The 12,680-nt window shown below is 35.5% G+C and overlaps 1 protein-coding gene and 1 long non-coding RNA gene across 2 annotated transcripts in view; one reads left to right on the top strand and one right to left on the bottom strand.

Annotated features, from left to right (window-relative positions):
• Positions 1 to 12,680, bottom strand: part of Lim1 (LIM homeobox 1) — a 93,235-nt gene that overhangs the window by 45,448 nt on the left and 35,107 nt on the right. The gene's annotated exons all lie outside the window — the stretch shown is intronic.
• On the top strand, positions 4,364 to 5,393 carry LOC107398104 (uncharacterized). Its single transcript, XR_010335162.1, has 2 exons — positions 4,364 to 4,570; positions 4,628 to 5,393. It is a non-coding gene; the product is annotated as an uncharacterized LOC107398104 (long non-coding RNA).

Here is a 12,680-nt window from a genome sequence, read left to right as displayed (position 1 = left end):
AGTGAAAAAATCATGAAATGCTGCGGTAAATCTACAAAACTACAATAAAGATTAACAACTGCTGATACATTTAAACGTAAATTATGCCAAAAGGTAGGCTTTTCAATGTCTTTGTAATAATTTTCCAATAAAGAAAGTGAACCAAACAGTCACTCGTTATTCGTGTTTTCCTCGTCATCTCTCATTTGTCAACATAAGTTTCTTGCATCAAAGATGCAATAATCAGTCCGCATAGGCAATGTAATAATTGTGAAGCCTCAAAATTCGTACAACGCTCAAAATATCCGAATAAACATTTTCCCGCCATTTATGGTTACTGTTTTCGACCTAGTTCAGTGGCGCCCCCAACGGTAATTTTACTTCCGAATTGCGATCATGACTGTTAGGCAACGTTGCCACATATCATTTACTTAAAATTAGTTATTTATCAATAACTTTAATACAAAAATTTTTTTTACTATTTTTACCTTTATATGTAACCACTTCTCTACCACACACCATTGAGTTGGTGCGCCAGTTTTTGAGCACGCTGTAGTATTATAGTTTTCGAGTGATAGTATTATAAATCACGTGATTCGGGATGTATCTGCAACACTGGAATGGAGTGTCGACACGGGAACTCAGCAGGAATACAAGACGCACCGCTGAGAACCGACACAGTCATTTGTTTACGATATTTTCGAAATTTCATCGATTCAAAACTGGAAATTAATCAATTAACACATCAATTAAAATATACTGCCACATAATTAATAAGTTAAGTGGATGCCCATTAATAAATACTGGTGATAGGTGTGTGATTACGTCGTGGTCAATTATATTTTTCATTTGATTTTAATTAGCGCACAAGAAGAATGGGACGAGAACATGCAAAAAATGTTACTATTAAATTGATATTTTTTGGTACAAATGTTAAATATGCGTAATATACTTTTTATTAAAGCTGATTTAGTGTCCTCCAGATATTCCGCAACGGACGCCAATTTTATAGCACATTACATTTTTATTTCGATATTAAAATGAATACTCTTATGGTAGTCTAAAATTTTATTTGCAACTAGCATCCATTTATGTGTTTATATTTAATTGGCCATGAAAATTCGAGATTTCTATTCGGTGACCCCATCCCGAAATAAAATCGAATTTTTCCTTCATACCAGCCACCACAACCCATAAATCCATTAACGGTCGCATTAAAAAGCTATTGCTTACACTAAGACTGATCGTTCTTCGATTGACATTTCCTAATACCCACTCTTGTAGACATCATCATCTGTTGGTTATTTGTTTAGCCGATGTTACGAATTTTTTGATGAAGTCTAAATACGCGATTTGTGTGTGTATGCGTGCACCAACCCTCGCTTATCCGACCGCTAATTCTCCTAAACTCTATTTCTCGATCGAGTGGCCACCCTACCAGTACAAACCCCTCACTTCTACACGTCTATCTGTACAGAGTATAGTCGTTTTATAAAAGCGTTCGGCCGAATGGGTTTTTTCCCGGTTTCCATTCGGGACGGATTAGCGGTCGAAATACGAACGGGGGATGAGGAAGGATCATTATGAATAAAAATTATCCTCAGACGCTGACTTGCTGACGAGTTTCCGAGATTTCGTCGGGAAATTGGAACGCGCCGTGATTTTCTTTGATGAAGTTTTTTCGGCATAAAGAAATAAGAAGATGTATAATTGGCTCCGGGAGATGATGGGAGGAAAGTTGGGAGTGACATTTTCGGGCAAAGTAAAAGTTTGGCGGCGGAATTTAATCATTTTCTGTATCTAATATTCAGAAGACAAGGAAAGTTTGAATGGTTCGCGATTTTTTTGGTCAAAATTCCGCTTTGGCGGAAACGTGTCGGCTTGGCGCGTTTTTGATGTGACGTAACGTGCAACGCATCGCCGACTTCCAACCTAATTATCTCTGAAAAATCGCCGCTAATTTGTTAGCTGCCAAAACACACGTCAGGGTGTTGACACACGTTGTCGCGTCGTCGTCCTCACAAAACACCCTCTCTCACACACGAATATTTTCCGCTATTTCGACGATGCAAGCAAAACCCGGCACTTTGGCATTTCCGGCCGTCAATTCGGGAGCAAATTGCCAAATCAAAACATCATTCCTCGAACGTGATTATGTTTTCGTTCGAATTTCGTAAACGTAAATCGAAATTTTTTTCGCTTGCTGCTTTCGGAAGAGGCTTTAAAAATAGCGCAAGCATGTGTGTATGTGTGGGGGGTACACCGTGTGACGTATTTTGCTTCAATTTCAAACGTTTCGATGCAGTCAATAAAAATTCTATCGTTTGTAATCTGGTTCGAACGAGCACGGGAATATGCGTGAAATAGGGTCATGGTAATGGAAATGCTGCCACAACTGACGATTCCAACTGCCAACATCGATAAAAATCGAAAACGCTTTTGCGATTTTCATCTGATTATCACTGCACAACACAAATCTGCTTATTCTTGAGCAGGAAAGTGCCAAGAAAAATTACTGCAATAAGGGGATAGTCACTAATTGAATTAAGTGTTCAAACTGATAGGTATATCTCCATTTATACATATTCCTAAAATTTTAATTACTGTTTAAGTTGCTGAACATTGGGTTTTCTAAGGAACTGTTTTTCACATGGATTTTCGAAAACTGAACATAGAATAAGGTAATGTGTGTAATGTAATGTTCAGCGAAGTAAACTTTTTATCATAATAATACAGAAGATCTAATAATTCTAGTAATGCGAAGATATGAATTTTTTAAAATTGAACATAGGAGTAATGGTGTTATGTGATGTTCAGTAAAATAAAAACCTCAGTGTATAAATTGGCTTATGTAAAAGAAACAATGCTTTACTCAAAAGATGAGAAAAATGAAAATAAAAGTAATTTTGAAATTTGGCATCGTAGATTGGCTCATTTAGGCAGTCAAGGTAAGAAGAGACTCGTTTATATGGTATGAAATTTATTAAGTTAAAGGGAAATACGATATTTGTGAAAATTGTTACAAAGGGAAGCAACATAAGATTAAGTTTTTAGTTTCAGAAGAAATGAGTGTACAGGGCTAAAAGAGATTACAACCAATTTATAGTGATATTTGCGGTCTAATAAAAATAAATTCAATTGGCGGAAAGCGGTTTTTTTTAACTTTTACTGACGACCTTTCAAGAAAAAGATTTGTAGGTATTTTTTTAGGCATATAAGACTGAAGTTTTTGAAAAATTTAAGAATTTCAAGTTGAAACAGATTATGAGATCACAAAATAAAATGTGACAGATAACGTTAATATTCGGAAGTAAAATTACCGTTGGGGGCGCCACTGAGCTAGGTCAAAAACAGTAACCATAAATGGCGGGAAAATGTTTATTCGGATATTTTGAGCGTTGTACGAATTTTGGGGCTTCACAATTATTACATTGCCTATGCGGAATGATTATTGCATCTTTGATGCAAGAAACTTATGTTGACAAATGAGAGATGACGAGGAAAACACGAATAACGAATGACTGTTTGGTTCACTTTCTTTATTGGAAAATTATTACAAAGACATTGAAAAGCCTATCTTCTGGCATAATTTACGTTTAAATGTATCAGCAGTTGTTAATCTTTATTGTAGTTTTGCAGATTTACCGCAGCATTTCATGATTTTTTCAGTGGAAAATTCTAACCTAAAATTCATAAAACTTCACTAATTTATTGGTTTCTTGAGCCAAACTTTGTGTTCGCTGTGATCCATTACTTATAATCTTTAATTAGACAACTGTTTGATAACACTTTGTAATCAAAATTTAAATATTTTTCACTTTTTATCCACTTTCAAGTTCCAACAATAAACACTTTATACCACGAAAAACTACAGAACCAAAGTCAACGCTAGTATTTACCACCACGTACTTTTAAAGTAATTCTTTCTATTGTAAATAATTAACACTATACACGCAAAATTGTTGAACAATTCATTAAATGTCAGTTAAATGTGGCATTACGAAAATTTCTTTACTGTTTTCGACATAGTTCAAAAGTCATCACCAGAGGGCGTCTAGTTAATTTTATTTCCGAATAGTCGATTTTTTTTTATTATCAACTGTCTAAAAGCTGTCAGGTATCATAAATAGTAATTTTTTACAATTAAGGTTGGTGTAATTTTTTAGTCTTAATCACAAGCTATGATCTCAAGTATTAAAAAATACCATAATATTCAGGACAAAAACATGAAATAATTTATTAAAATCAGAAATTATTTTTTTCTGATGTTACAACAGTTACAACAGCTAGTAAATAAATAATAAATTACTGGACATTCAATAATTCAATTTCAGTAAAAAATGGGAGAGCGAGCGTTTTTTTCTTTTTGTTTTGTCGCTTTAAAGCGAAGTGACAGTTTTGAGAAAACGTCAATTTTGCGTTGCTAATTCAACGTGCAAATATTTATTTTAGATTGCGATTGTAGAAAAAGAATATGTAAATTCTTCAAAGAATGAATTTTTCAAAAAGTTCGGAACGCGTCGTCAAATAACACTTGAGTACACACATCAACAAAAGGGAATAAATAGCTGAGAGACTCAATCAGTAAAAGGTAAAAAAAAGTAAAAAATACATGATGCAAATGTGACTCAAAATTTTTGGGCAAAAGGGAATACAGCTTGTTATTTAAAAATAGGACTCCTGCTGTAGCAATAAATAATATGGCTTCATAAAAAGCTTGGACAGGACGAAAACCAAATTTAAATGGATTAAGAAATTTTGGTTGTAAAGCATACTACCAAAAGAAACTAAACTAAATGGGATTCAAAATCAGAAAAATTTGTTTTTGTTGGAGATTGTGCAAATTTAAAGGCCTACAGATTAACGAATGAAATCAAGAAATGTTATGTTTGTAGAACTGTCAACACTTAAGGAAATAAATTCAGCTATAAGTAGAAGTTTTATGTTACGAAAATGAAGAAATTTCTGTCTGTTTTCTTGATGGAAATAATCCTCAAGTAAACTTAAAACAAATAATTTCCGAAGAAAAAGTGCCAAAAGATTCAAGTTAAGAAGATTTTGAAATTCAAAATGTTATGCATAAAGATGACAATGCAAGACAAGAAAGAAGTTATCCAGAACGTGAACATAAAAGACCTGTAAGATTTGAAGATTCCATTTTATGTGCAGTCGATTGAACCTTTAGAAGATATAAAATCAGAATCTAAAGCTTTATCTAGGAAGGAGTTAAGTAAAAAGTTAAAACCGAAAACAGATAGAAAACAAATAGGGAACAAGAAGAAATTGGGAATACAAATTTTCAACAGAAGCTGGAGTGATGGAGTTGAAGTTATGTTGTCGTAATATGCAGAATTATTACTCTTCTAATTTACAACTATTACCTACTTACAAAAGAAATATACCTAACAATATTATTATTAGAACTTTTTTTTTCAAATTTGGTAATTGTTTTAACTAGTAATTTGTACTTGAAGTAGAACATAACATCCCTGCAAGAGGTAATATTGAAGTAGTTGTTAAGTTTTTATAAAGCCCAGAATCACAAAGTTTGGAAATACCAAACAATTAGTGATCGTATGATAATTGATAACAATCGTTTCTTCCGCCATATGCTTTTATTGTTTATTTAATTTACCTGAACAGGTAGAATCTTAACAATTTACAAGAATTCCCAGAAAAGGGCAACAAAAACCAAGAAAAAGGTAAGTTTATTTTAATAATGAATATCGATCCAAAAATGTATACCTAACGCTAGATTAGGTACTCAACGTATTTGCATGTTCACCTCAACTAAATTAAAGACCATTTCAGCAGATAATATTCGGAAATAAAATTAACTAGACGCCCTCTGGTGATGACTTTTGAACTATGTCGAAAACAGTAAAGAAATTTTCGTAATGACACGTTTAACTGACATTTAATGAATTGTTCAACAATTTTGCGTGTATAGTGTTAATTACTTACAATAGAAAGAATTACTTTAAAAGTACGTGGTGGTAAATACTAGCGTTGACTTTGGTTCTGTAGTTTTTCGTGGTATAAAGTATTTATTGTTGAAACTTGAAAGTGGATAAAAAGTGAAAAATATTTAAATTTTGATTACAAAGTGTTATCAAACAGTTGTCTAATTAAAGATTGTAAGTAATGGATACAGCGAACACAAAGTTTGGCTTAAGAAACCAATAAATTAGTGAAGTGTGTGAATTTTAGGTTAGAATTTTCCACTGAAAAAATCATGAAATGCTGCGGTAAATCTACAAAACTACAATAAAGATTAACAACTGCTGATATATTTAAACGTAAATTATGCCAAAAGGTAGGCTTTTCAATGTCTTTGTAATAATTTTCCAATAAAGAAAGTGAACCAAACAGTCATTCGTTATTCGTGTTTTCCTCGTCATCTCTCATTTGTCAACATAAGTTTCTTGCATCAAAGATACAATAGTCATCCCGCATTGGCAATGTAATAATTGTGAAGCCTCAAAATTCGTACAACGCTCAAAATATCCGAATAAACATTTTCCCGCCATTTATGGTTACTGTTTTCGACCTAGCTCAGTGGCGCCCCCAACGGTAATTTTACTTCCGAATTATGCTGAAAAAGAGCAAATACGAGGATACTGAATAATCGAAATATATCAGTAGATTTTAAATATTGGGTTGTATTCTATAACTTTTTTAACGGGATGTTAGTATTTAACATGAATGTTGTTGGTTAGTGTTTCAGCACTAGAGGCCTTTAAATTTTAACAATTCTATAGAAAATTAAAACAGTAATATTTATGTATTTATAAATACATAGTGACTTTCCCCCCGATAGCACATTATCGCTTTAGAGCAAAAAATCGCATCTTGGAGTCACTCCTATGATGATGGTGAAGAATAGAAAAACAAAAAAGACCGTCGTCGTGGTAATTGAGGCCCCGGCGTGTTTTGTGGCGTGTTTGGCCCCTCGGTTTCGGGACGTCCTGCTGTGGGGCTCTGTTTCGGCGAACGTCCTGGCCTGGGGGGGCGCCATTACCTCAACGGGGGGTCTTTCACAAACTCATACTCCACCACGCCCCGTCTAGTATGCTACGTTTTGTTTATCCATCATCATAGCTAACTTGTCTCACCACCTTGAAAGGCCTCGATGTAGATTTATCTAAAATTTTTGCCAATTTCCCGCACCAAACAAACGGAAATGTCGTAGTACAAAGTGCAAATAATTGAATGTCAATAGAGTAAAACTCAAACACGGGGCCCACTCAGGACTGCAAACACGATCACGACTTGGAAAAACTCTTCAGTTTTCTCTGTTTGATGTCGTGTGAGACGAGGGCCAGAGAAATGTGATTATATTTTCGTTGTTGACTTCTCTTGTTATAAATCTTGTTATATACAGTGTGTTGAAGATAGGTTGTGTAGTGTCACTAATAGGACGTCGTGCTGGGAACGACGGGGCGCCCTCGGGGGCCACCCTTTCATGACCAACTGTTACATGCTACATGCTCCCCCGAGGTTTCGCTACAATTTTTCACACTGTAAACATATCAAGTGGAAAAGCCGCTGGACGACACAGGACCGGACTACATTTTTAATCTAAATTACAGCCCCCCTCCGTCCGAAAGAAAAGAATAGATCCCAGGCTACCAAGATCGACAGCTAATCTATGCGTCGTTATTTTTTACAACGTGCCGTGAAATTAGACGCCCGAGATTTTTGGCCGTCATGGTGTGCCTTCACTTTGTTCAATCAATACGAAAATGGAATTCTCACACACAAAAAAACGAAAATAATTGCATCTCAAATAAGTTTTGTTTCAAAGTGGGTTTTTAATTACTCTGATATCCACTTATCGAACCGTGAAAGCAAATTCGGAAAATTTTATTGCCGTTCTTAATTGAAACGAATGTTGTTTTTAATTTTCGGGAACATAAAAAATCGTTTGAGGAGGCTGAAGCAAAAAACTGATGTTTGCACACCAAACCATTTCTCTCCTTTTTTTAATCAAATAAACAACGCAAAAATTCCACCATCCGCGACCGTAATCGATTCTATGTCACCACATCCAACTTTGATAAATTACCCAATTAGACACGCGTCAAATGACAGGTGCTTCGCAAAACCATCAGACGACACTTCATCCACTCGAAAAACACAAAACCAAGCGAAAAATTGCCGAAAGTGACCACCTGCTGTTTTTAATTTTTCCAACAATTTCGTATTTCCGTAAAACGCGCCCAATTATTTCCGTTTTCGGGGCAAAATTCAAGTCTTTGCTCACACACACACACACAGAACATTTGTTATCGAAAACCCTCTTTTTACCTGTGGTGCATTAAATATGGAATAACATGGCTTTTGTCGGCTCGAGACTAGACCGTTCTCACCCCCCGTCGACATGTTGATAGATTGATTTGTTTTTCATTTTATTTTTATATGCATCGTAAAAAAGATAAAGGCAACGGGATGAACCGTAAATATTGGACGGGAAAATGGAGATGGAGGCACGTCTGATGGGGTGCATTTTTGCAACGTTGGCAATACCGCGGAAAACGAGAAGATAAATTATTGAGGAAAATTCAAACAACCCACAATCTAAAAGAAAAGTGTCAAAAACCACCATTTCTCGTCGTTTTAAATGCCAATTACTTGCAGACATTTTTCACATTTAATGCTCTTTCCTAATGACAGGTTTAAAATTTATAATGACAGTTTTAAACACACAGAGAGCACCTTTATTACCATTATTATGCTTATTATTACCTGTCATGTAAAAACGGTGAAAAAAATAATTACTTATTACATCTGGGGCGACCTCTCGCAACAACCGCAAAATAGTGTTTATTTGTCCCTCCTTAACGACATCGAGGGTGGAAAAACTCAATCAAAAAACAATTTCAACTTTACAGTATTGACATTATTGGCGTACAAAAGTGGAAAAAAGAGATAGAACGAGACAAACCCACCCCATCGTGCGAGAAGGAGCGATTTTTCGGATGATACAGTCGTTGTAACTTCATTACGATCTCATTCCCTTCAAAATAAAATTATCGAATTAGATTTGGGCTTTGGGGACAGGTCCGGACCGACTAATTACAATAATAGACCGCATAATCTCGGGGAAAAAATCAGGGCCGTATTTATTTTTTTCTCATTTTATCGTGAGATGTAGAGGGAGAGAAAGCCAGGTCATCATATCACCGCACGACAGACTCACTGAATTGTGAAATTACATCGCTGTAGGGCAGCATCCCCCGGCGGCGGTGGCGGCGGCACATTTCCACCAAAATTATTCATGAAAACGTTGCATTTTTATTTAAAAAGCGACGCCTCGCGAGGCCACCACGCATGAAACTAACTAGCTCTTATTTAATGCCGAAAGGGGGTGTTTGGCACAACTTCGACGTTTCAAAGCCGATTCCCAGAATTGTCGAAAAATGCCCCGTGTCAACAAAAAACAAAAAGAACCACCCACTCACTCAACTGACGGCCGGATGAAAAGTCATACACCGAAAAGGGGCTTAAAGTATCACCGAGGACTTAACGGTTCGGGAGGATTACAAATGTCAAAACGATTAAAGCCATCCTCACGGTTTTGTAAATATTCGAAGAAAGCTTTACCAGAAAAATCTCATTCCTTTTGTACAAAAAAATTTAACACACTGGCGTGTCCAGAAACGCCATTTGCAATTAAAAGATGGAAGCCGTGAGAGCATCAAAAGGAAGAAAACGATCAACACACACTCACCTTTACGAGAAAAAAAACATTCAACGTCTAAGATTGCGTCCAGTAAAATGCCGGTGCTGCTTCACTATTTCACCATTAATCATCGATGGTATAACGCGGCCATGAGGAGAGAAGAAATGTGCTTCTTCTTCGTCATTATCGTCATCATCATCATCGTGCTCGACACAGCTGCCGGTATTTCGATTTTTTTTCGTTTAATGAAAATTTTCAGCGTAATGAAGAAATTTCAGACCGGAGCTGGAGTGAGTAAAAATTCCCATAGTTTTGCCACACTTATTAAATTATCGCCTCGAAATTATTAGCTCAAGTAGCTTCGTATTTTCGCCCAAAATCCTCAAACACAGCTTGAAATCCAGCATTGTATGGAAAGGATTTGAAAAAGCTGGGATCATATGCAGTTAAGCCACCCATCGAAGGGACCAGTGTGAAAACAACCCTCGGCAGATCACCAGATTTGAAATTTTAATAGAATTACAATACCGTCCTGTCTTATCTAAACAGGTTGCTTAATGCTGCTTATTTATCATTTTCAAAGTGAAAAAAATGCAAAAATATTCACAACTAACAAACACACCCACACATCCAATTCCCCTTCTTTTCATATTTCAATAAGTCGTCCACAGATGATGACTTTAGATTTGGTATGCGTGCCACTATCTCTCGCCAGGTTTTAACATAAGCCGGATTTAAAACGAAACACTGTAAACCATCCCTTTTTACCCCGTCACGTGGTGGTTACATTTCCCCGACTTGATCCCATTTAAGTGAAACCGTACGCATGTTTCGAATATTTAAATCAACCACACTTTGAACGTGTGCATGTCTGTTGATTGTTTTCTTATTGCGTAAAAACCAATTTGTATACGAAATTTTTCCCGAAAAGAAAACGAAATGTACGCTGACGACGGATATGAGCTTTGCAAATGACAGGAGATTAAACAGGAAGTCGGGATCCTTTATAAGGAATGGGATAAGTTTTCCCAGTGTGCGTGAGATGCACATCAGGTGACGAGGAAATAGATTTTTACAGAAAATTGAATTGAATTAATCCAGTTTTTCGTTTGGCAATTTTCAATTTTCTGTTTATTCAAACTGTAATCTGTTTAATTATCATTGTTTTGTTTCTGTTTTATTGCTAATTCCATTTGTTTGCAGTTTAGTTTAGCCAACAGTCGGAATTATTGTTCCCATTATTGGATTTGACCAAAAACGTGTACAATCGTAAAAATATTGAGTAGTAGGAAAGCCTTTTTCCCCAAGTAAAACGGATGAAAGCAATTCGAAAAGCCACTTTCCCGTCGTTGACCCTAGCCGGGTGTGGACCCCCAATTGTGCGATCCTCTCCTCTAGATAAACACCTATCTATCAAGCATCAGACGAAATTATTAATGAGACGACCTTGACTTGGCCACGTTTCGTACAGGAAACGACAACAATACCCCCAATCCTTATCAAAAATCAACTAAATCCTTTCGATTTTTTTCCTGTTGGACAGCAGGACGTCCTCCTAAAGCACCCATTGTGTTTTATCGCCAGGTCCGGACGCGCCCATTCAACCCCCAATACTCGAAAAACGCCAACAAACGACACATTTCATGCATTCCGGCTCTTTAAAACTCGACCAAGCCCTGCTTTAGAGTCAGATCTACTGATAAAGAGAGACAGTTGACCGAATGGGTGGAACCAGTGACAGAATGGGTTTGTTTCGAAGGGTCCAGATGGACCACTGTCAACTTATATGCCACCGGAGAGATAAGCTACGGTAGCTAAAACGATTCATGGTGCCTCTTTTTTTTTCATAATTATGTGACAAGGAACACGTGTTCGGAGAGCGAGCAGAACTCTTCACTATATTTCACAGACTAATTAATAAAAAGTTAAAGAGATCGTGTCGATTTTCCGACTTTTACGAGAGGAAAGCGTCCGTGGAATGCCCGGTTTCAAATCGGTCGAGGGTTTAAGTCCCGGCTTATTGACTGTCAACGGGTTTAGAACCCTTTCCGCGCACGAATTTACGTGTTGGATCGAAATTTTCTCATTAAACCTCATTCGGGTCACCGTTATTTTTTAATCAGGACGATAAAATTCTGACAACCATTTGTTCGCAAAGGCGCAGCCCATGTGATGTCTTATTTTAGTAATACATTAGTGTGGTAGTAGTATTAGTGTGGTATAAACCCGAAAGTAAAAGTTAAAAAAAACAACGAATCTCACTTTCTCGAGTTCATTTTTATGAAAATAATTTTATTTTCATTTTCATTATTATTTTCCATTTATAAATGGGGATTCAGTGCTATAACGAAATTAATTATTTATTTAGAGAAAAATATACTACAGGCAACCAAAAATAACGCACAAAGTTCATACCTTTGTTATGACTCATTTAAAAAAAAATTCTCGAACAGGTCGATCTTATTTTTTTAAATGCTACATTTTGACACCACATTGACATTTTCTAACGTCATTCGTTTCTGAGTACCTATTTTAAAATTTTTTACATGACAACTGACATTTTTGATGTGTTTTGGATGTGTATACATTTTTATCATTCTGGTAAGTAGGTATAAAAGTATTCAAAAAAATAAAGCAAAAAATAAATAAACTCAAGAAAAAAGTTTTAAAAACTATTGAGAGTATTAAACAAAGAACTTTATCTTTGCGTTCTTACTTTATTTTATGAGGGGTGATTGTCTTTTGTTTACTTTTTTATATTTAGGTGTGATACTAAGTGTTATCATGCTAATTATACAAAAAATATAAAAACAACTACCGCTTATAAAATAAGACAAGTACAAAAAGATAAAGCTTATTACATTTAATTGTCAATTTTTTTTATTTCAATGAAATAGGTACCTATTACAAGTATTTTTTTATTTTTATTTTTTTTTCACTAAAGATAAAGATAAAGAACTATCGCACAGTAATAAAAAATGTCGATTGACATTTAAGAAAATAAAAAATAGCATCA

Source organism: Tribolium castaneum, chromosome 8, assembly GCF_031307605.1.
Source record: "Tribolium castaneum strain GA2 chromosome 8, icTriCast1.1, whole genome shotgun sequence".
Lineage (NCBI taxonomy): Eukaryota > Metazoa > Arthropoda > Insecta > Coleoptera > Tenebrionidae > Tribolium > Tribolium castaneum.
Note: the sequence above shows the minus strand (reverse complement) of the source record. Positions and strands in the feature narration are given on the sequence as shown.